Source organism: Callorhinus ursinus, unplaced genomic scaffold (genome assembly GCF_003265705.2).
Source record: "Callorhinus ursinus isolate GAN/ISIS: 27379988/994484 unplaced genomic scaffold, GSC_fseal_2.0 scaffold6, whole genome shotgun sequence".
Taxonomy (NCBI): Eukaryota; Metazoa; Chordata; class Mammalia; order Carnivora; family Otariidae; genus Callorhinus; species Callorhinus ursinus.
Genome location: NW_027397068.1, coordinates 46,187,254 through 46,213,778, shown reverse-complemented (window position 1 = coordinate 46,213,778; position 26,525 = coordinate 46,187,254). Strand labels below are relative to the sequence as shown.

At 35.6% G+C, this 26,525-nt stretch overlaps 1 protein-coding gene across 1 annotated transcript in view; it reads right to left on the bottom strand.

The window, feature by feature from the left end:
• The window catches only part of LAMA2 (laminin subunit alpha 2), a 620,419-nt gene that overhangs the window by 304,421 nt on the left and 289,473 nt on the right, over positions 1-26,525 (bottom strand). The window lies entirely within an intron of this gene.

Below are 26,525 nucleotides of genomic sequence, written 5' to 3'. Positions count from 1 at the left end.
TCTCCCCCTCACTCATCCCATCCGAATGTTTTTTGACATACTAAGCATCCTCACGTCTTAGCATATTTGTAGTTGCTTTCCTCTTGCCATAAGACCTTCTTGCCCAAGATATCCATATACTTTGCTCCTATATCATCTTCAGTTCTTTGAATAAATATTTTACCTAAAGTTATAGTACAATCCACCTGCTGTCACTCTTTCTATTCCCTCTCATGCTCTATTTTTCTCCTTAGCATTTATAATCATCTAACATACTTTATGCACTTTCCTAATCAATTTTTTTTTCTTTTCTAACTAGAATGTAAGCTCCAGGAGGGCAGAATTTTTGTCTGTTGTACTCACTGCTCACAGACTAGAATGTTCCTGACAAATTAGTAGACATCAATGAATACATAAATCAGTCATCAAATGGTAGTTTGCATTGGTACTTCCCTTAAGTGTCTATTTTGAGCACTTAAGACTATATAATTGTATAATTAAGAGCAATAAGAGAATCCTAGATAACCCCAGGAGAATAAGAGCCACAGTTGGAATGATGATAATTATGCATGAAACATAAACTTCATCTGTTTCATAGATTTTTCCCAGGGCTGGATTTACTATACCACTCAGCTACCTAAAGCAGGGGTTACTAGACTTTTGGTTTTATAATTTTATCAATAAATTTTTGTATATATTAAAGTACACATTTATAGTACATGTTGTATCTATACACTACGTATTTATATATTACATAATATGCTATGACAATATATATTTGTTAAAGACAAAGATAAAAATTTAAAAGTATGAGAAACAAATGAAACACTATTTTAGAATACTTAATTTAATTATTATATTAAAATCCTCTTTACTCAACAATGTAATACTCTTTTTTAGCAACGTAATTAAATATGCCTTTCTATTTTTAAAAATGTTGGCTTACTACTCAGAGATATTGCTAAGTATTGAAATTTTAAGGTCTGTTTCTAAGTTCCATTTAATGCTTAGTGTTAATGGTTTTCACAGCTTAGAAAAGGTATTACATACACACAAAATACACAGTTCCCACTGTAAGATTTACATCATTGGCTGACAGATTATGATACTTATTTTTAATCCTCTCCACCAATTATCATAGGTTCTGGTTGAAATGTGGATAATAAATTTTCTTATGATAACCGGTTGTACTTGAAAATTATTTGGAATAATGTGGCATTTTAATATATTTAACAAAAAGTTTCAAATCTCATGGAAACCTTGGGTTCAGACTTTAAAAATAGGTTAGACAATGCTATTCTCTAGTTCCAAAGTGCAGAGGAGAGTATTCATAGTTGATAAATAAACATGAATTTGAGCCACAAAATGATAGAAACTTTCTGAACAATTGCTTTCAAATTTGTTTCTGTAAAATAAAAGCTGATTTTGCAAAACAATTTCCCACTCATTGGCCAACTTTCTGTCAGGTTTGATGTTGTCATTATTTGGTCTTCATTTTGTGAAGCAGGAACAGCTCTTACATAAAGCCATGGTAAACATGAGTATTTTCTTGCTTTTTGCTTTTACGTGCTTAGAATACTATCTTCACTGTAGTTTTTTTCTTTTTAAGGGATACATGTGAAACCCATGATTGGGGAGTACCTGGGTGGCTCAGTCGTTACGTGTCTGCCTTTGGCTCAGATTATGATCCCAGAGTCCTGGGATTGAGTCCCGCATCGGGCTCTCTGCTCCGCGGGAAGCCTGCCTTTCCCTCTCCCACTCCCCCTGCTTGTGTTCCCTCTCTCACTGTGCCTCTCTCTGTCAAATAAATAAAATCTTTAAAAAAAATAAAAATAAAAAAATAAACCCATGATTGGGGTGCCTGGATGGCTCAGTCAATTAAACGTCTGACTCTTGATTTTGGCTCAGGATCATGATCTCAGGGTCGTGAGATGGAGCCCCACATCAGGCTCTGTACTGGGCACAGAGCCTGCTTAAGATTCTCTCTCTCTCTCCCTCTCTCTCTGCCCCTTGACCCCTCAAAACCAAAATAAAAACAAACAAAAAACATACATTTATTTGGTGAGTCTTCACTAGCTAAAAAAAAATAGGAAACATCATAACTTATAAACCCGCTCAGTGGAGCAAAATTATAGTAAAATATGTCATAATATTTCAGTTAATGAACAAGCAAGGTTACTACTGTAAATACTCTCACCTTGTAAATGCTAATTTTTCCCTCAGAACATCTTCAGAATGGTACCTCCCCAAGTGAACGAGTTAGTGACAATCTATACATTGAATATTTAAAATGTTTTTATTCTTTCTTATTTTTTAGATTAAATAAAATATGTATATTGAAATTCTAATGTTCCTACTACAAACACTTCTATGGATTACATACTTCCTGGGTTCTTGAAGACTGCTAAGTTAGAGTATTTTTTTTAGCCATATATTTTGACATACATGATTTAAGACATTATTAGGATGCCTTACCCCAAACTCATGAAAACTAGCAAATTACCAGAAACTCTTGAAGGAATAATTGGCAAATCATTACTCTACCTATGTACTTTTATCACTTACATTAAATTATATATAAATTTGTGACTTTACATATGAATATTTAATAAATAACTAGTGTTTAATAAAGATGATTACAGTTTTACGCATATATCTAAATTTAAGCATCTGCAAATTAAAATTTAACATAAAATATAGAACATGAACACTAAGATGTTTTAGAAGTGTAAATTCCTCTTTTTTCCAATTTAAATGCTTTCTGTATTTGAGTCACCATAATTCTCTCATTTATTTTACCTATGACTAGATGATAATTTTATAATGGCCAGGATCTCTTTATTATAATCAATTTTCAGAAAGTACAGAATTATAATAGGCATTTAACAAATGTACTGAAAAATGAGAAAATCATTATTTTAACTTAGAGCCTGTCACTATCTTATATTGTGGAGGTAGTTCACATCTAATCACATTTTTCCCCTATAATTTTAACAACTAAATATGCTTTAGCCAGTTTTCAAGAAAAGCTTTATAATTTGCACCAGGATGTTGTATATATATCAAATATTTTAAATTCAGATTTATAAAATTCAATCGAATACAGTAAATATGGCTGAATAGCTATTATGTCAAAGGCAGGATTAAGAGGGAGGGTTACCACAAGATGAATGAAATACTGTCCCTCTCACCAAGAAGATTAAAGTAGTCAGGAGGAAAAACACTGCACAAATGAATCTTTTTCATGATAAAATAAGACATTTCAAATGAATGTCATTATTACATTACTTATAAGAGCATGGTTGTGTTTTGATACATTGATTTAATTGCCATGCCATCTGTGGTAATAGCAAGCCTGCTCTTAATGTCATCTGCAATAATGAATTTGGGGATATTATCTGTCTTAATCTAGTTTACACTTTACGTTTCAATGCTTTAGGACTTGATTCATTATTCATAGTTTCTGCACTTACATTAGAATATGTCATGACCCTTTGGCAATAAAAATTTGGTGTTACTGATTTTAAAAAAAACAACAACTATGAATTCTGGTGATGCGGACCAAGAACTTTTGGCTTTGGGATGGTGTTGGTTGGCCTATAAGTGACAATTATCTCTACCTCTGTACATGTCTAAGAAGCAAAGTAAGAAAGATACTTCTTGCCTGTACTAGGTTTATATGGAGTCTTCTGGAACACAACTTTCTGGCTACTGGCCCAAGTTTATTTTTCTCAAGGAACTTTGAGAAATATTTTGTGAAAATTCACAGGATCCATTTGTATCTGAGCTTCAGAACCACCTCTTCAAGTTACAGAGGCTGAACTACCCCAAGCTCATAAATAGGAAGCTGTTTTTGTTCATGAATGACAGCCTAGAATAGATCATATCCTGCAGTTTCTCAGAAACTGACATTTATTTAATTTTGTCTTCATTTTTCTCTATGAAAAACATTCAAAAGGGTCCAACCAGATCTGTTCACAATCTGGTTTCAAAGGAGGAAACATCTCATGTTTTAATATGAACAGGGTATTTTAAAAGAAGAAAGGTTTGAATTTACTCACAATTTGGTAACAGATGATCTCTGTGGAAAACACCATGGGCACATTTACAGGAGAAAGATTCTGGGTAAAACAATGCAGAGCTTCCCATTTTCCTGTGGTGGTCTTAACTACAGGTAGTTCATTGACATTCATTTCTCTAACTTAAAGGGAGGCTGAACTGAACCCCAAGGAGAGTAAATAATTGCCAAAAAAACTCATAAAATTGACCAAATGATTCGATACTCATATGCATCCACACAACTGACATAATTACAAACCTAATAGACACGAACTGGTTATAGAAACCAGATGGTGGAACTTGTATATGAAAAAAAGTAACTTAAGGATTTAAGATTCTAAAAACATATTTTGTATTCAAAGCACACTCTTTGTATTTACCTGTATTTTAAGAATGCTTATTTTCTTGCTCCAAAATCTAATTTCAAAATTAAGGTCTTAGTTCATGTTTAGGTGTATCATGTGTTTCTGATAATTACAACCTCTTCCGAGTGTTCTCAATACTTCAAAGTATTTTCTAATTGTTCAACAAAAATCATGCATTGCAAATAAAATATTAAGAATTGTACTTTATATTAGTGTTCTTTTATTACTTACTAAGTTACTACTGACTGTATTAATAAAATAAAATAATAATTTCCTTTAAGAATAAAAATGCATCTCATATTTCCTTCCATGCTTCAACCTTGACTCGCATTTATCATGATAAATACCTTTCGTTGTAACGTAGATTATTACATAATCCCCCCAAAATGTCTTTAGTATTTCAACCATTAATTCTTACTTGTAACACAGCATTATTCATTACATATTCTAGAAAAGTAAAAATCAACTTACTGCAAAAGTAGCTCAAGGCTATTCAGATAACCATGTGTCTCCATCCTCATTCCAAGGAACATCATTTTAAATATAGGGATAACTTAATATTTATATAATGTGCCAGAATATTCTCTAGGCAACCCTAATGTATGAAAGGCATGTTTTGCCCTCAAGGATAATCTTCTATCCTCAAACTGACATGAAAACAAAGGAGAATAGTTTTCATAAAATATCAACAATAAAGTTGCCATCTCTACAATGGTGCTTATTCCATAGAATCTAACTGCAGATTACAGTAGTGTCTAACTAGAGACCGTTTCCTAGTTGTTTTGTGGTTATTTATTATTTGTAAAACAGAATTTGCTTTCTGATTCATGATTTCTGTCATATATTGAGTTCATGTTTGCCCTGCACAGCAGGGTATAGTCAACCATTATTGCCCTTGTTTGTACTGATCAGGAGGGCAGCAATTTGTTGATAGTCAGTGGTTCTATTTCTTCCACAGGTACTTCTGAAAACATGAAGGGGGAGAAATAAAGTGACAAAACCTCTTCCTCCAGATTTAGTCAACTGGAATTCACTGTATAATTTTGGATACTCTATCAAGTTATTTGTTTTTCTGGAAATGTCAAGAGAAGAAAAAGGGTAAATAATTATCCAGCTCCTGTTACATATCAGATGTTTTATAATATTAAATGAAATCATCATGATAATTCTATGACGTAGCGCTTATAAACTTTGTTATATAGCTGAAGTGACAAAGAATATAAGGTGAAAGAATTCCTTTAAGGTCTTACAGCTAGTAAATGCTAGGTTCTAAAAATTTTACTTAGCATAATACTCTCTAGCTCCACCCATGTCATTGTAAATATTGTAAATGGCAAGGTTTCATTCTTTTTTTAAAAGATTTTATCTATCTATCTATCTATCTATCTATCTATCTATCTATCTATCTGAGAGAAAGTGTGTGTGTGAGTGAGAGAGTGAGAGAGAAGAAGCAGGAAGAGAGAGAGAGAGGGAGAAGGAGATTTCCCGCCGAGCAGGGAGCCCGATGTGGGGTTTGATCCCAGGACTCTGGGATCATGACCTGAGCCAAAGGCAGAGGCTAAACCAACTGACCCACCCAGGCACCCCAAGATTTCATTCTTTTTATGGCTAAGTAATATTCCATTGGATCTATATATCACATCTTCTTTATCCATTCATCAGTTAATAGACACTTGGGCTGTTTCCATAATGTAGCAATTGGGACTTATGAAATCAATATGAAAAGCTCTGCACAGTGAAAGAAACAATCAATAAAATTAAAGGTAACCTACAGAATAGTACCAGATATTTGCAAATGACACATCCAAGAAAGGGTTAGTATCCAAATATATAAAGAACTTATAAAACTCAATACCCCCAAAATGAAAAATACAATTAAAAAATGGGCAGAAGATATGAATAGACATTTTTCCAAAGGAGACACACAGATGGCCAACAGACATATGAAAAGATACTCAACATCACTGATCATCAGAGAAATACAAATCAAAATTACAATGAGATATCACCTCACACCTGTCAGAATGGCTAAAATCAACACAGGAAAAACAGGTGTTGGAGAGGATATAGAGAAAGGGGAGCCCTCTTATGCTGTTGGTGGGAGTGCAAAGTGGTGCAGTCACTGTGGAAAATAGTATGGAGTTTCCTCAAAAAGTTAAAAAAAAAAAAACCCACCCTACTATCCAGCAATTGCACTACTAGGTATTTACCCAAAAACTACAAAAACACTAATTCAAAGGGACACTTGCACCCCGATGTTTATAGCAGCATTATCTATAATGACTCCATCACATTTGCTATTACACCGCACAGCCTTCAGAAATATATTTGGGCTGGGCTGAAGTTATACCCCTCAGCATCCTAGCATCCCCAGAAACACATTCATGTGGAATGGAGTGGATAAACATTATCTCTAGTTTCTTTTTTTTGAGTTTAAAAACAAATAAACAAACAAAAACTTCTACATATAGGGGAGTGTCTAAGTCTGAAGTTTTGATAGTAGGTTAGATTTATAGCTAACACACTACATATAACCCTGTATGAATTCACTGGGAATTTAAAAAATCTGACTTGAATAATTTCTTGAGACCTATTCAGTCTTTTAGATGATAAGCCTTGCAAGGACCTTATAGGCAGCATGTTACCTATAACCTTGAGATGCACAGGTTTTGTTTCTTAGAAGGAAGTGAAGAATTTTCAAGACACTCATTACAGCTAGAGCAACATATTTAATTTCTAAGTCATTTGATCCCATCTGTCTAAAGAAGAAAATGGTACAAAAGTCAATTGTTTTCCTATATACTAGCACTGAAAATTTGAATTTGAAATTTAAAGCACAATATCATTTACATTAGCACCAAATAATTCAAAATGCTTAAGGACAAGTGTAATAAAATATGTACAAGATTTATGAGGAAAACCACACAACTCTGATGAAAGAAATCAAAAAAGAACTAAGTAAAAAGATATTCCATGTTCATGCATAGAAATATTCAATATTGTTAAGATGTCAGCTATTCTCAACTTGATGAATTGATTCAATGCAATTCCAAATCAAAATCCCGGCAAGTTATTTTGTGCATATCAACATATTAATATTACAGTTTATATGGAGAGTCAAAGACCCAGAATAGCCCAAGATGATATTGAAGGAGAACAAAGATGAAGGGCTGACATTACCAATCTTCAAGACTTTTTATAAAGCTACAGTAATCTAGACAGTATAGTATTGACCAAAGAATAGACAGATCAATGGAAGAGGACAGAGACCTCGGAAATAGACCCACACAAATACAGTCATTTGGTTTTTAATGAAGAAGCAAAGGCAGTTCAATGGAGAAAGGAAATCTTTTCAACAAATGGTGCTGGACCAACTGGACATCCACATGCCAAAAAAAAAAAAAAAAGAAAGAAAGAAAGAAAGAAAGAAAAGAAAAAGAATCTAGATATTTAGATATAGACCTTACACCCTTCACAAAAATCAAATAAAAATAAATGATAAATCTCAAAATAAGTCATGTGAAATTCAAAGTGATAAAAATCCTAGAAGACAGTATGGGAAAAATCTCAAGATGACTTTACGTTTGGTGATGAATTTTTAGATATAATACCAAAGGTGTGATCCGTGAAAGTAAATTTGTTTAAATTAGACTTTATTACAATTTAAAATAATGTTCTCTGAAAAAGACACTGTCAAGAGAATGACAGGATGAGCCACAGTTTGGGAGAAAATATTTGCAAAAAATTTAACTGACAGAGAATTTGTAATAGAAATATACAGAGAACTCTTAAATCCCTACAATAAGAATATTAACAATCTAGTTTTAAAAATATGAACAGACACTTCACCCAAGATTGTCTACAGATGGCAAATAAGCATGTGAAAAGATGCTCAACGTCATACATCTTTAGAGAATCACAAATTAAAACAAGGAGATACCACTACACCCCTCTTAGAATGGTTAAAGTCCAAAACACTGACACCACCAAATCCTGGTAGAGATGTGGGGCATTAAGAACTCTCATTCATCGTTGGTGAGAATGCAAAATGGTACTGCCACATTGGAAGGGCACTTTGGCAGTTTCTTACATAGTTAAACATTCTCTTCCCAAATGACCCTAAGGTGTTGAAAATAAGTCCCCACTAAAATTTATGTCTACATAAAATTCTGCACGCACATGTTTATAACAGCTTTATGCATCATCATCCAAACTTGGAAGCAACCAAGATGTCCTTTAGTAGGTGAATAGATAAATAAACCACGACCCATCCAGAAAATAGAATATTATTCAACACTAAAAATAAATGAGCAATCAAGCCATGAAGAGACTGGAGAAACCTTAGATGCATATTTCTAGGTGAAAGAAACCAATCTGGAAAGGCTACATATTATGTGATTCCAACTACATGACATTCTAGAAAAGGCAAAACTATAGAGACAGTAAAGAAGAAAGTGGAGTCTCCTATATTTGTCATTTCTTCTAAAAATTTTTAGATTATGAAAGGAACAAGTCTATTGGAAAATATGTGCTGCCAAAGCAAAGTCATGTCTGTGAGGGGATGCAGAGCAACAGAAAGACAACCAGACCTAGAACACCATAATAAACATTTGAAATGCTTTAAAATGTGTGCACTTCTCTTGCAGAGAGTATTTTGGAATCCAGCAGACTAAACTGTACTAAGTCAAACGTTTAAATTAAAAGCCACAGCTGACCAAATATTATTGTATGTGTTTATTTTATTATCTTGAAAGGCAGCTGCTTCCTTAGTGAAAGCAATTTAAACCTAGTTAACAAACTTCTTTAATTTGATGGCATGAACTCTAAACTGATGTTTGAAAACAAAAGTCATGATTTTAACATACCTTGACTGTAAAGTAAATAGTCTACTCTTTTTTTTCTGCCTTGCACAGAAAAATGGAAAGAGATCTACAGCGGAAGTCAGGGGTCATAAACTTAATGTCAGCCTGATCTCTGGAGAAGCTATCTGTCTTCGTCTAAGTGACTTAATCTCTCAGGGTCTCAGTTTCCATATTCCATTCCATGTACTCTCAAGGTGCAGAACAGATAAAGGCGCTCTGGTTCAAGAGGAAAAGGGGCTCCTTATTTTTTTCTCTCACACCTCCTGCCCTAGCACAGAAGGACCACACAGAACATAGTGTGAAAACCACTTCACAGATTGTTGCCTAAATTCTTTCCAGTTCTGAAATTCTTTGTTTCTATGTAAATATTTAAAACATCTTAACTTCCTCCTGATTTACAAAGAACAAGACTTTTACCCAAACAATGCTGCTCAGGCTCATAAAATTTGGGAACTGGAAAAGAATTTGGCAGACTATTTGGGCCCTCTGCCTGGCTCTGAATGGATGTGGCCTTACATGATCCCAGAATTTTTTTTAATAGTTTTAATAGTTTTAATAAAACCAGACAGGCAATTTTGAAAAAAATCCAACCAAGTACTTTCTCTAAGGTTTCAATTTTTTTTTTCTTAATTTGGACGATGTCTACCTATATTTCCTCTGGTTCATCTTATGGAAACATAATTGTCATTCGTACAGAGCATTCGTTTATTCACCCAACAGGGAATATTTTTTATTATTATGTAATATTAGTCACCACACAGTATCTCATTAGTTTTTGATGTAGTGTTCCATGATTCATTGTTTTCATATAACACCCAGTGCTCCATGCAGTATGTGCCCTCCTTAATACCCATCACCAGGCTAACCCATCCCCCTACCCCCTCCCCTCTAGAACCCTCAGTTTGTTTCTCAGAGTCCATAGTCTCTCATGGTTCGTCGTCTCTCCCACCGATTCCCCCCCTTCATTTTTCCCTTCCTTCTCCTAATGTCCTCCATGTTATTCCTTATGTTCCACAAATAAGTGAAACCATATGATAATTGACTGTCTCTGCTTGGCTTATTTCACTTAGCATCATCTCCTCCAGTGCCATCCATGTTGATGAGAAAGCTGGGTATTCATCCTTTCTGATGGCTGAGTAATATTCCATTGTATATATGGACCACATCTTCTTTATCCATCTGGCTGTTGAAGGGCATCTTGGCTCTTTCCACAGTTTAGCTATTGGGACATTGCTGCTATGAACATTGGGGTGCATATGGCCCTTCTTTTCACTACATCTGTATCTTTGGGGTAAATACCCAGTAGTGTAATTCCTGGGTCATAAGGTAGCTCTATTTTTAATTTTTTGAGGCATCTCCACACTGTTTGCCAAAGTGGCTGTACCACCTTGCATTCCCACCAACACTGTAAGAGGGTTCCCCTTTCTCCACAACCTCTCCAACATTTGTTGTTTCTTGCCTTGTTAGTTTTTGCCATTCTAACTGGTGTAAGGTGGTATCTCAATGTGGTTTTGATTTGAATTTCCCTGATGGCTAATGATGATGAATATTTTTTCATATGTCCCAACAGGGAATTTTTAAGCTCCTACGCTGTCCAGAGCAATCTGCCGGGCCCTATAGGTACAAAAGGGAATAGAATCTAGTTGCATCCAGGTTTAGGATGTGGTTTAGGGAGGAGTATTTCTCATGTTGGGTGGTTGGAGGTCTCAGTGGAAGAGCACAGGAAAGGCCTGACTCAGCCAGTGCTAGGAGAAGGGGTAGTCAGAGAAGTTTCTTATAGAAGTCAATGCCTGATTGCTTCTCGGCCTTTTGGCTAAGATCAAGCGTAGAAGTCAATGCCTAGGCTGCATTTTGAAGGATGAATAGAAGTTAGTCACTCAGAAAAACAGTAGAAGGGAATTTCAGGCAGAAATAAAAAATAAAAACTGTGAAATAGGAAAGTACGAGAGAGTATGGGATACATATGGGCATTTTATTAGCTGGAGCCCAGGTTTCCTCCTGAGCTACAAGTCCAGACTGGTCTCAGGGCTTTCACTGTATCCTTAAGACAGCAGGATTTTTAAACAGGGGACTGAGGCAATCAAATTGGAGTTTCATAAAGATCTTCCTCAATCAGGCATGTGAGTAAAGTATTAGACTGGGGAAGCTGGAGGTAGAATGAAAGTTCTATGGCTTTTTCTTTAATCTAGGTAAGAAATGATGTGGGCTGAGCACCGATTGTTCAGTGTCTTGAATCATTTTAGTTGCTTTGCTCTGACACATCTCACATTTTCTCTGTCTGGGCTTATGTATCACCAGTGCATCTGAATACGGACAATAGCTCAGCTGAGAAACATTTGTTTCTTTTCAATTAATGTCATGTAGTCCTTTATTATACCTTGTAGAGTTACTATGTCATTGTTAGTAGTCAGCTGATTGCATGATTCTATTTGGTGTTAGAATCATCAACTTTTAAATCTGCAGGAGACCTTCTACTTCATCTGGTCTGTTTTCATACCATGGTTCTCCAAATCCTAGGTTTCTTTGGGGGAGATTGCAGATGAGGTCACAGGGCTGTAGATAATGGAGACAGAGCTCCTAGCCCTGGGACTCCTGTAACCGGAACTGGTCCTGTCAGTAGCACCATGGCCATTGGCACCATTTCTCTATCCTCCTGCAGTCAGCACTAGCCTGTCACCCACCTGAACCATTTTTCTTGTTTTTGTGTGTTTGAAAACAGTTTCTGCTGCTAAGGTACTATAACTCTCCCTCCCCCAACTTCACCAATGAAGACTGGAGGCCCCGTGAAGGTAAGGGTCTTGCCTGTGTTTACACTTGTCTAATGGGCTAGCAGAGCTCTTATGGCAAAACTGTTTACCCATATTCAGGGAGAGCTGGAACTTCTTCTAGAATCTGAAAGTATCCCCAACCCCCATGTTGTATTCCCGGCCTGCCCAGCGTCCTCATTCCAAATATTAATGGCGGTGCAGCTTAGGCTTCCTATTAAAGAAGAAAACAGCTTCTTTCTAAGATTCACTTTTTCCTATGTGAATATGTATGGTTGTGTGTATTGTAGGTGTGTTTCTGTTTGTAGTGAGATTAGTAAATAGATTCAGATTGGCATATTTTGTGGTGGTTAAGAAGGAGTTATTTTAGGGTTTCCTTGTACAGGCTGAACTACTGAGCAAGAAAGTCAACTTCTGAACTCAGACTAAGGCATGTCGCACGATTCTTTTTTGTTGTTGTTTTTAAGTGTTGGGAATGTTAAATCTCAGGAATCATCTAGAGATGCTTAACGGATCATCAGTAACTTCTCAAAGGAATCATAAAAGAGTGGCCCTCAAAATTTTATGGGTCAAGGGTCACTCAGGGAGGTTATTAAAGTGTAGATTCCCACACATTCCCCCAAATCTTCTGAGTGAATCCAGAATGGGGGGCGGGGTCAATAATCCACTTTTGATAAAGACCCCAGGTGACGCTGAAGCAGAGGGGCCTCAACACCACGCTTGAGAGACTGTTGTAGCCAAAACTAGATTTTAGAAGAGGTTAGTTTAATGGTGATTCTGAACCTTTTAACCTGCCATATCTGCTTTAAGTCAAAAGACTGCCCTACGTTGAGTCAGGCACATGAAATGAAAGCCATTCCTGCTGAGTCTCACAGGATTGACCTGGCTCGGGTTCCTTCACAGCACAGCCTGCACCTTCCTTGGCCTAGACATCTTTCACCAAGCACAAAGTTCACATGTTTGGCAGAACAGAAAATGGTTTCCTGTTTCAAAAGCTTATTCCACCCATCATCCTCCAAATACCTGCTAGAGAGTAACATACAGTAAATTGCTCTAAAGTTTCCTGTGTAAAGTTTCAAAAGAGTTTGTGATCAAGAGCAGAATCATGGTTGGGTATTAACATGATCAAATTGTATCTCTCTACTTGTTTTGAAAGTAAAAGCAAAATAAAGCATTTTGACTTTTATGTAAAACCATCACATCTTCATCTAAAATTATTTGATATAAGAAGAACAAAACCCTACTTATTTCTTTTCCTGTGATGATGAGTAAAAATAAGCTTAAACCAGCAAATGGCCTTGGGGACCTTCAATGGCCTATAAAGCTTTTGGCTTGTGGGCTATTTCCAGTGCTATTTCATCATAAAGGACTTACTTCCAGAACACTGAGTCTGATGATCACTTCATACCCAGCCCCAGATGAAAACTGGAGAAAAGGCATTTACTCAAAGACCAGACCACCTCTTGATAAATTTGGACTAAAAGAGAGAGATCCCAATAGACAGTTACTTTCTAAATTAAAATACACTAAAAATTAAATATATATGAACAGATTCTTTCTACCCTTTTCCCTTTCCTGCTCTATTCCTTTCCTTTTTCCTTTCATATCTTCCTTCCTTCCTTCCTCCCTTCCCCTCCCCACCCCTTCTCTCTCTTTCCTTCCTTCCTTCCTTCCTTCCTTCCTTCCTTCCTTCCTTCCTTCCTTCCTTCCTGTGTGGGTATCGTCTTTCTAAAATGTCAACAGAAGAATGTCTGACTCCAAATTAGGCCCAGCTGGAGTTAAGAATAATCGCTAATGCCAAGTTTTTATTATTATTTATCATAAGGCACTGTCTTGAATAACTCTGTGAAGTGGGTATTACTATCTCCACTTTATACATGAGAAAAAATGGCACAGAAAAAACTAATCAACTATGTTATGATCACACAGCTACTGTCTGTGAGAACTAAAGTCAACACAATTCCCTATTCTTGTGTTAGTGCTGGGAACAACCATCATTCCTAACCCCTGTTTTAAACCATTCTCCAAGCAAGCTCCAGGAAAACCTGGTTCATGGGCTGTGATCCATCCAAGCTGGCTCGCTCACAGACTAATCGCATGCCCTTCAACATTTGCTTCAGGACTCTTGTCTCACTCTCACTCACTTGTGACAAATCCAAGGCTATGGTATCATAAACTCTGCCCAATTGCCTTCAATGAAAAAATCACCTTGAAATTACCCAACCTTTCCCCTAAAATCAATGAATATCCCCCCCAGATGTTTACCCTCTAAGACACTACTAACACTCTGTCAAGGTGGTTGGTGTTCCTCTTACTGCAGTACCTTCATAAACTTAGCTTTGCTTGGCCAACAGATTTTTTTCAAGAATATATTTGGCAAGTTGGCAGCTGATATCTAATACTTATGAGGAATTAGAACATTATATTTTGTTATAGAGCAATTAATAACACTTTCTCCTCTAATTCCTTTCAAACCAAATTATCACTACAGCAGAAAAAGAAAATTGACATCAAGCTGCAGTAACTACTTAAAGAAATTTTGGCATTTCTTTAAAATAAAAAACCAAAAATTAAAGTATTTACACTTGCTTGATTCTTAAACCAACAATCTTTACAAAAGTTGTCTACAAATAAAAGAGTCTGAGTGATTCCCCCAGCCCACATGAAATAAATATAAGCTGTGGAATTCAATAAGATTAAATTAATTAAAGATACACGCTCCTAAATTAAAGACATATATGTTTGTGTGTATATTACAAGCTTCTTCAATGAAAGAAAATATTTTTATTCTGAAATTTATTCCATCAGGAGACCAACAAGAATGAGGAATTCAAACATTGAAAACAGCAAACAAAAACTGGGGGGGTGGGAAGGAAGCAAAACCTAGTTATCTCAGAATGATGATGTAGCCAGGAAGTAGTTCTTCTTCTTAATAAAGGAAACGTCATATGGTAAACATTTCAGGTGTGAACACTCAACATACAGGAGGTCCCACTTCATTGGAAATAGCTGTAAATATATTCATCTGAGTAAAACAATCATCTGTGTCTAGTCATGCATGCTCTCTGCCCCTGTGGCTGTCACTGCTGTTGATCTGAAGTTGAAAGGTAATGGCCTCATGATTCAAGGAAACTGCTGAAGTGTGTACTCAGGCTTCAGTTGGAGAGATGGGTTCATTTATCATCATAATAAGCTATTACCATCGAGAGGTCACAACTCATTGAAGAGACAGTCAGTCTAATTGGCTCAATTCCGTTAGCTCTGACGTGCCTCAAGGAGATAAGCACTCTTTTGCAGGTAATTTTCAATCACCCAACAAACTACTTGTTTAATAATTCATCACATTTCAGATTGGGGTCTTATCACATAGCTCCCTTTTCCATGTGGCAAATGTTGGATTTCAACTACTTGGAATAGCAGACTCGGGTAACAGAAGTGCTTCTGAAAAATTAAAGACAGCACCTGCTTGACTCAACTCTTACCGCTGGAAGTGATGAGAAAACCTCAGGAATAAAAATGTGAACTTTACGCTTCTCCTGTAGGCATTGCTGACAATAAAAGGATTCCCTGAAAGTATCTGGAAAGATAAGACTGCTATTCCAACCCTTGTGATTAATTAAGCACACCAACCAATTTTTAGCTCATAGGATTGGGGCACTTAATACTTATTTAAAGGATCACATTAAAGCAGTAATTTTTACAACAAAGTCTAGAATAGAGAAGCAATAGTTTATAATAGGTTAAATTAAAAATAAAGGCTGTTCCAATTAAAATATTTTATTTCACATCTTTGATAATATTCTGTTCACAGAGGGCATAAACAGTCTCCAGGGACAAACTCCCCTCAAGTAAAATGGTAGCTATGACTGTAAATAGCTGAGTAACCTTATAATTATAAATACATATTCTTGTTCTCCACAATTTTATACAAAGGATGGTCATATGTATACTATTCCGCTTCCAGGTTTAATTACTTAACCATATATTTCGGATCATTCCATATTAGCATACAAAAAATTTCTTTCCTTATTTAAAGTTTTATAGTGTTTGGTTACGTGTATGTACCCAAACTCATTTAATTTGTCTGTCAATGACAGACATTTTTATGGGCATCACAAACATTTATGAATGAATGACTTTGCATTTCTCATGTTAATATATACCTGTAGGATAAATTTCCAGAAGAGAAATATATAAACACATGTGCATTTGTAACTTTGGTGGAGATTTCTAAATTGGTTTTCTTGGATTGCATCAATGTATATCCTCACTACCAATATCTAAGGATATTTGCCTTTTTTAAAAAAGATTTATTTATTTGAGAGAGAGAGAGGGAGCCTGAGCAGGAGGGTCGGAGGGAGGGGGAGAGAGAATCTCAAGCAGAATCTGAGCTGAGGGCAGAGCCTGATCTGGGGCTCAATCCCAGGACCCTGAGATCATGACCTGAGCTGAAACCAAGAGTCCAGACGCTTAACCGACTGAGCCACCCAGGCACCCCAGGATTTTTGTCTTTTTAAAGTCTCAGTAATTCTGTGCTATCCATTTTTTTCTCTATCCTAAGATAGACGACAAATGATTTCCCAGTATAGTTGAGTCAAGTTGAACATTGTTTTATATTTTTCCCAGTTTCATTGAGAAATAATTGGCATACATCATTGTATAAGTGTAAAGCATACAGCATATATTTCCTTTTCTATAAACTGTTCATATCTGTTGCCCATTTTTCTGTTGGACTATTGGCCTTTCTCATCAATTTCGATAACCTCTTTAGATATTAGATTAGCTTTCTGTCTGCTGCAAATTATAATAAGGAAATGTGGCATTTTAAAAAAGAATTGCTATTATCTTACCATTTGTATTCGTTTGCTAGGGCTGCCATATGAAAGTACGGCAAACGGAGTGTCTTAAACAACAGAAATTCATTATCTCAAAGTTCTGGAGGCTGTTGAGTCCTAAATCAAGGTGTTGGCCAGCTTGGTTCCTTCTGAGGCTGTGGGAGAAGGCTGTGTTTAAGTTTCCCTCTCTGGTTTGTTGCTGGCTGTCTTCATGCTCCCAAAGTCATTCTCCCTATATGAGGGTCTGTGTCTAAATTTTCCCTTTTCATAAGGACACCAGTCTTATTGAATTGGGATCTATCTTAATGACCACCTTAATGACATTACAGCTGCAGGGTGTTGATTGTGTTTATTATGCTTATAAAATGTACTTCTCTAATGAGTTACCGATGGGCAGAAATTGCAAATTCCTTTACATACTTGGCCTTCGGTGAAGCAGGAATAGTGAGATAGATACTTATCAGGTCATTTGCTTGGAAAAACATGAAGTGATGATTGTTAGCTTTATTTTGGTACCTTTGAGATAAAGTACAAAACATTCTGCAGCTTTCTCAAACAGCTAGCTAACCGATCTAATTTTTTTCACATCTGCAACGCCACCGCTTAAGTCATATAATCTACTTATTTGCTAAAATTAACTCTCTGTGACTGTTCATTTTCATCTTTAATGATATCTTGTCCCTTACCACCACCAGATGTTCTGTCAGACAGCAGTAAACAGGGGACAGAGTGTTCTTCAACAAACGTCTTTAATTGATATAGACTACCTCCAATATAAATTCCTACAGTGCAAATTACAGAAATCCATGAAGAAATTGCATTTATTGAACAGCTTCTGAGTGCTAAGGGCATTTTAGAGGGCTTTGCACAATTCTGAGACTGGAACTCTCATTCTGTAAATAATGAAAGACTCAACTAAATTATGGGATGTGTCCAAGATCATAAGACTAATAAGGTAGATATCTGGAATTTGAATCAGATCTGTGAAAGGCATAAGGACCAAAATACTAAAAATAACTGACTGTGACTTTTCCTTACTTAATCCCTTTCAATCGATTCTCATGAAAAGGAAGAAGGAAAATAATGTAGGAGTTTACTAGTCAACGATTAAGGTGTCAGCAGGACTGGTCTCTTCCAAGGGCTGTGAAGGAAGATTGTCCCAAGTTTCTGTCCTTGGTTTATAGATGGCTATCTTTTCTTTGTGTCTTTATGGTATCTTCCTCTTGCACATATCTGTCTCCCATTCTTCCTTACAAACTTGCTCTTTCCACCATCAACAAGCAACAATAAACAAAAAACCCAGTATATAAAGAATACTCTGGCTAGGAAAGGTTCCAAATGGCCTAACACTGCCCTACAAAGAATATTGGGAGTTTGTCCCAGAAGAGCTTGGGCTAATGTATCAGAACCAGCAATTCGTCAGTTCCCTGTGCTTTTCCACTGAGCTGCAGGGAGAACATGCATCAAGTGTTATTAAGAAAGATCGAGGAAAAAAAATGCAGTTTTACATTAAGATTCGATTGAAACTCTTTCAAATTGGCGTTGATTTTGCTTTCTTTGGTTTTGAGATGAGGAATGGAGGTTGAAGAAGGAAGAACTTTCACATTCACAGTCTTTCTTTTCATAATTTCAAAGAAAATTGTCTACAAAGAGTGCTTCAAATTCTATTTTAAATCCGTGTCTTGTTATTATTCAGTAACCACTGTATTAATAAGCCCTAGGGCTAAAGAGATGACTAGCCTGAGGTCCTGTGTTAGGCGGCAATCAGTGGAGAAAGCATTATTTTATACTGTTTCAGATACTCTTAATTTTGTTTTGTAGGGACAAAGTTCTATCTGGCATCATATTCCTTTCACCGGCAGAACTTTCTCCTACTGTAGATCTGTTGGTGAAAAAGCAGTTCAGCTTTTATTTCTCTGAAAAACTCTCTGCCTTTCTTTTTCAAGAATATTATGGCCTGCTAAAGAATTCTGGACTGGTATTTTGTTGTTGTTGTTGTATGTTGTTGTTTCTTTGCCCTCCTATACTTTAAAACACCCGTGTACTATATTCTAGTTCACATCATGGCTGACAAGAATCTTCTATCTTTCTCATCTTTGTTCTTCTGTACATGTGGTACCCTATTTTCCTTTGGCTGCTTTTAAGATTTTCTCTTTGTCTCCCTCTTTTTTTTTTTTTTTTTTAATAATTCAATTCAGATATGCCTCGGCATGATGTTTTCATCAACTTTCGGTCTGTTTTCACTGACTGATTTTCCTCCTGATTATGGTTCATCTGCCCCAGCTTGTTCACATGCCTGGTAATTTTTGATTTGATGCCAGACATGCTGAATTTTACATTGTTGGGTGTTGGATTTTGTTGTAATTAAGTAGTATTGGACTTTGTTCTGGCATGCAGTTAATTTACTTGGAACAAGTTGATTTCTTTTAAGGTTTACTTTCAAGATTTGTTAGGGTGAATTTAGAGCAGCCTGTAATCTTGGGCTAATTTAACCCTCCTACTAAGACAATACTCTCTGAATACTTTGCCTGACGTCCTCCCCACTATGAAGGTGGTCCATTTTAGGTGGTGGGAAAATGAACTATTACCAGCTCTGTGTTACCTCCAGGAATTGTTTCTCTTGCTACTTTTTGGTATTTCTTTTACCAGCCTTAGGTGGTGTTCTCCCATCCAACTCAATACTCAGCCAGGCTGGAGGTCTTACCTTATGCCTTTACAGATCTCTCCCTCTGTGTCTCTCTGTATATCTGTCTCTCTCTCTCCCTCTCTCTCCCCATATCCCTTTTCTCCAACATCCTGTCCCACGGTTCTAGCCTCCTTGACCTCTAGTCTCCATCTTTCAGACCCTGATGTTTGGGTTTTCCCTCCAAGCACTTGGAACTGTACCCAGGCAATAATCCGGGATAATCGTAAGCTTTACTTCATTTGTTTCTCTTTTCTGTCACAGACCCTATATTATTTGTTGTCTAGTGTCTAAAAATTGTTGTTTCACATTTTTTTCTCAAGTTTTCTTGTTTAAGGCAGGTGGGTAAATTGAGATTCTATTATTCAATTATTGTCAGAAGCAAAAATTCCGAAGTATTATTTTTGATAAGCTTTTTTAGAATGATTTTTGAAATTATAGTTCTTGCTTCAACCAGAAGTTATTTTTATATATAATGTGAGGTAGGGATGCAAAGATTTTTTTTTTCTCTCTGTCTTTAGATAACCGATGTATGAGTAACATTTATTATATGCTCTACGCTACCATTATTATCTACAAAGTCTGTTTTGTCAAAAATCAAGTATCCATGGAATAGTTCTGGGCTGTTTTCTCAGTTCCATTTTTTTTTTTTTTAAGATTTATTTATTTACTTGGGGGGGCACACCCAAGGGGGAGGGGTTTAGGGAGAGGGAGAGAGGGAATCCTCAAGCAGACTCCCTGCTAGGTAGAGTCCAACACAGGGCTTGATCTAACAACCCTGAGATCATGACCTGATGCTTAACCAACTGAGTCACCCGGGTTCCACTCTCAGTTCCATTTTATCTATTATGTATTTTTATCTTTTTTCACACCAATAGCCTTGTGTCTTAATTATTATACCTTTCTAAAATAAGTCCTAAGTCTTTATAGCAGGTAAGTTTTGATTAAAAACCTATCTCCAGTTTTTGTTTTAGAATTTCCTTGAATTATTCTTAGTCCTTTGCTTTTCCATATACATTTAATTTTTGGTACTTTTACTATTTATTGCTATTATAAAGGACTAATTGTAAAAGTATTTTTAAACTGATTTTTGCTGATGTAAAGAAATACGATTGACTTTCATAAATTAATTTTGTATACAGTTCCCCTTTTGATTCACTAATATTTTATCTTTTGAGTTCACAAAACAGATAATCCTATCATCTACAAATGGTGGTTTTATTTCTTCCCTTCCAATCTCCATATCTTTTATTTCCTATCTTACTGCACCATCTAGATCTTCTAGTATAACGTTGAATAAAAGTGATCATAGTAAAAACTGTTTCACGTTTGTGATCTTAAAAAAGTCTTTCAAAATTTTATATTAAATATTTGCTATTCCTTTTTGTGTAGATACTCTTCATCAGTTAAAGAAGTGCTTCCATAGTTTGCAAATTTTTTAAAAACATCATGAATCATTACTTAATTTTGCCTATTTATGTTTCTGCACCAACTGAGATCAAGCATTTCATTTTTCTCTCTCTTTTAGTCAGTCAATATGGCCAATTACTTAAACTGATTTTCTGATATTAAACCAACCTGAACTCTTCTGACAAAAGCAATTTGGCCAATTTTGTTTTGCCATTTTTATACATTACAAATTCAGACTGGTTATGCTTTGTTTGGGATCTATTTTCATGAGTGACTTTGGATAGGGATTTCCCTCTCCTATCTCTCTTGAAGGTTTGATATCAAGCATATCAAGTCACATAAAATTACTCAAGGAGTAATCCCCATGATTCTGTTCTCTAGAAAACTTGTATAAGATTGATTCCTTTTTTAAAATTTGAATAGTCATTGAAATCACCTGTAAACAAAACAGACCTAGTGGTCTCTTACTGGGAAGATTTCCTTGACTATTGATTCAATTGTTCTAATGTTCATATGACTTTCAGGTTTTTTCCCCTTGAATCAGGGCTATTAATTTTTATTTTCCTAGACGTTTACTTATTTTTATAAGTAAATTTATTGTGTGTAAAGGTTTCATGATTTTCCTTATTTTTTTCTGAAGTAATTTTAGTTATGTCCATATTTACATTTTAAAGTCTTATGTATATCTTTACCCACTTTTTTTTTCTATTAATCTTGCTAGAGTTTTGTAATTCTTTTTAAAAACAAGTTTTTGGATTTGTGGGCTCTCTATTGATATCTGTTTTCTATTTCATTAATTTGCATTTATATAAACTCATATCTTTATTGTTTCCTTTCTTATGCTTCCCTTTGGATAAGCTGCTCAAGCATTTCTATTCCAAAGCCAAATGCCTTACAAGCACTAAAAAACATAACGGAATGAAAAAAATAACTAGTAGAAAAGGGCTAGACACATCTGGATTCCAATCTTGACTGTCTTACTAGTTGGGATATCTTGGCTTATCAGCTGATAACCTTGGTCATGTATCTTAAGATAGATGAAAACATAAATTCACAAGTTGAATATTTTAGGTGACATGTTTTGTGCAGAACCTGTATAACCATTACCTCCCTTGACCTGACCAGTAAATGCCTACCAATGCAGCCCTAGATTACTTTTGTTGGCAACCATATCCCAAAGTTAACTGAGATTGATATTACTGTTAAGTAAACTCCTTAATTTTTCCCACCAAATTGCTGTTAAACTGAATCCTCCCCTATCTGGTACATATTCAGTTGCTCAATTGTAAAAACTGATCTTTGTCCCCATTGCACTCCATTAGAAGGTGCTGCAAACAAAATGAGCCATATGAATATTAAAACACGCTTTTATGTAATAATTTACAATGTTAGAATTAGTGCTTTATATATTTAATCAGGAAAAATATCAAGATACTGTTATGATAAGGTTAGGTAAGTTTGAGAGATATGTATGTTTGACCTTGAGTCCTTGTAGGTGGGATAATTTTGCATAGTAGACTTTACCATAGCTATGGGCAACAAGTGAGTTCTTGGCTTTTTTTTTTTTTTTTTGGGAATAAATATATTTCTTCATGTACCCCTAACAATTCATTTGGTTAGTTCTAGGTAGCAAATCTTCTTGATCCTACTCCATTACCAAATCATTCTTAACGAGATCTGATTTATTAAATAAAAATTCAACCACAGTTGATTTGTCCTATTTACATTTTTGACCATGCCATTCTCCACATACACAATACCTTCTTAATTAATCCATTTAATCCAAGACTTGAATTGGAGGAAGGTAAGGATGGGGGATTGGGTTTGACCTTTACTTTTGAATAATTACAAGTCACAAACACATTCTGCTGTCGAGAAGAGAGGGGATCATGCTTACCAGTTTTTAATTTTTTTCATCATGTTTGAAATCATTTCTCAACCCTGATATAAATCCTAAGTCAAGAGTCATTTCCGAACAAACTAATCAAACCTACTTCCGTCGTTGTTGTTAAGCATGGAGCATTAATCACAAAGTATTTGTTGAGCTCCTTCTATGTGCCAAGAACGACCCTGCCCTGTGAATCTCAAACATCAATCTCCTTCAAATCCACAGCTTCAATTTGAGATCTGAGAGACAGAACTGAAAGTCAAGCAAGCACAACAGAGAAGAACCAGAGATTACTTTTGGAGGCCAGATGCTATTTTGTCAGCAGACTCGTAATGTGCATCTTAAGCTAGGCTATAGGTACTCTTGGCAACGACATGGAACAATTTAAAAGCTCCCGAAGTTGGAAACAGAAAAAGACAATGTAATGTTGTAGAAAATAAGCATTGTTCGCTGAAGAACAAATCACATAAGATTAATTTAATAATGTTCAGAGACAGGATTGTAAAACTTAATGGTAATGCGGGAACAGTAGTCAAGCCAAGCCATATTCTCAGGGAACTTAACTGATGTGGAGAGAATTGGTTTTGGAAGCTGCACTAACTATTTCAGACCACTAGGGTAACCTTAAGTAAATTACTATTTCCACGTTCCAACAGTACTTAGTTTACTAAAGCAGTGAATTATTCCAACTCTGAAATACCCAAACTGTTTCTGAATAGCTGTGGCCTGTAGCAAATCAGCAGGATGTTGTCCTCCAGTTCTTTCCATTCCTGCCTCGTCCCAAGCTTAAACCGATGCCCTACAACCAGACATTAACACTTGCAAAGCATTCTGAAAAATGCAACGCTGCCTAGTACAACCCTGTGGGTGCCTGACTTCATCTTCTTTGACTCTCTTGAGTGAGGGGTGGGGGGAATTAACACTGGATAGTGCCAGCCATGCTAAATAATCACCCACAGGTGAGGGAAAAAAATTTTTTTTCAAGATTGTTATTGAGGAATTAATTCATAATGGAGATTGTGGAAATATTTAGATGGGCAGTATATAAAAATGTTTCTTAGGATAAGAAATACTCCTTTTCTAAACTGGCGGGTGTGCTTGAGTTTTCTCACAATCGGGTGGACCTCTATGTCAGCAAAGTGTATCCCATGTGAGAGCAGTTTCATTATTTGGAGTCAGGTTCCTAAAAAAAGGAAGGATGCCATGTGGCATCTTCCTTAGAATATGCACAGCACATCTCCCTTTGTTATAAGGAGCCTTATAACCAAGTGATTTGGAAAATGTTTGTAAATTGGTTATACAAATATTTAGCAAAGCTAATAGCATCCCATAAATATTTTTTTGACTTAGGAATTAACACTAAAAAAGCGGAGGAGGGATGATATACCCACAGCCTCCTGGTCATGGATGTAAATGAAATTCAGTATCAAAGCAGATGCACTAGTTTCTTGATATACTATTTCTGTCAGATTCTGGCAATGGCTCTGATTTGAACAGCAATTACTGGTAAAGAATTTAGCCTCAACTATTTAGAAAAAGTGGCTTTATTGAATTTACAAACAAGGCCCTACAATTTTCCATTTCCTTAGCAAGATATTAAATCAACCAAGCTAAGCATGTCATCATGACTGTAATTTACGTGATGTGACATGGCAGTTAAGATGTACTGTGGTAATTTGTGAGAGCTTGCAGTATTATTGTAGTATCAAAAATTTATATGGTTCAGTTATTAAAGCAAATTGTTTCATTCATACTGAGATATCTGACAGTAAACCACCAAGGGCTTCCACATTACATTAAAAAATGTCTTCCATATTCAAACAATTTGCACACCCTGTTACCATTATTTTGCTCACTGAGTGGAAATTGAAGCACAGGCAAGCAGAGCTTTTTGATGTGAAAATGATGTGTGGGGGGATATGAAGTGCTTCATTGTGGGTGGTTATTAAGAAACAGCTCAGCCAGGATAAAGGAAGTTATCTTTGGGTACCAACAACTATGAACAGGATGTCCAAATTCTTTGCTCTGTTGCTATTTAATATCCCATTTGCTTGCTTTCCTTATGTCAGTTTGATTTTCAGCCAACAGAAAGAAAAAGCATATGACCAAAGAAAAAATATGGAAAATGCCATAAAGAATATTCTACTATAAGCGATTCTTAAATAAATTTCACCACTGTAAGAAAAATAAGACCTTTGAAACGCATCCAATTTTGACCCAAGGCTCTTCTCTGAACTCTTCAGAGCAGGGGGAAAAATTTGACAGTTTATATATTTATTTTTTTTCCCACAATTTTAAGCTGTAGACAGTCAAGTCTTATGTGCTCTTTTATTCTTGTTGGGAATACAGGAGCTTCCAAAATAGAACAGTATAGAATGACTTCTTGCTATAAAAGGCCTTGCAAATACAAGTTTAATTGGATTTTTATTACAGCTGTAGAATTTTATGCCATACATACTGTCTCTTTTAAAGTACATATTCATTGAAAAATGGATTTTATTCATTAACACATTTTTCATAATAGCATTTAGAAGTCTGCTAAAAATAAGAAACTGGCCACTAGTTAATTTTTTTTCTTAATCGGCTAAAACCACCAGTTTCCATTCACTGAATAAGATGTGAACTACTAAGTTTTTCTTTCTTAATACTCAGACACCGTGCAAGAGAACCACTTACAATAAATATATTTTGTTTGTTTAATCAATGAAGATTTCTTCAAAAGCAACACTATATTCTTAGAGGTGAAAACTCAGAGGCTTACATAGCATCAATTTGCTAAGGGAGTTTTCTGTCACGGTTACAGTTTCTGGTGTGATTAGGTAATTTAACTATCAGCTGATAAGGTACTAACTTTTGCAGAACAAGCAGAACATTTAGAATTACTATGCCAAATTTGGTTTCCAACAAATTCTTAGGCAAAGTAAAATAAAATAAAATAAAATAATAAAAGCCACGGTCCCTATCTAGAGTTCATCCGAAGAAAAAAATAAATAACAAACAAAAAACAAAAAACACCTGCATGTCTGAGGCTGCTACATTTGTTTATCTGTGTATGTTTTTATATATGTATGAGTGGGCTTTAAAACAAACGTGCTTTCGATCTGGCATTTCTTTTACGGTAGTTTTCTTTTTGAGCTCCAGGAAATATGTTGTTTGCATAAGCTTCATGGCAAGCATTAAGTCAGTTATATAATAAATTTCATTTCCAATTAACATTCATACAAGGTAGAAAAATTAGCTGTCTTGAATATCAGCTTTGAAATAAAATAGAAACAGATGCAGAAAATTTCAGTAAGTATCCTACCACAGACAACTCTAGAAAAACAGCTATTTCAAGTAAACACAACACAGTTTCTTCCAATATTTATCATTTGTTTCACAAAAATATCGTTGAGGTTTTGCAAAACTATCCTAGAGTCTTCCTCAGTGTATTCATTCATTCAAAAATTAGCATAAATATGACTTAGAAACCACTCCCCCCACCCCCCAAAAAAGTTAGCATAGAACACCAACTATGTAAAGTTGTATATTAGGGATGCTATAGACCATTAACTTTTGGTATACATACTTTCCACAGGGGGCCTCGGAGAAACATCCAACTTAAACTGATTTAGTTGCTTCTGGCCACCCAATGCATCATGAATTTGTTCTGACCTTTCTTTAAAAAAATACTTAATAA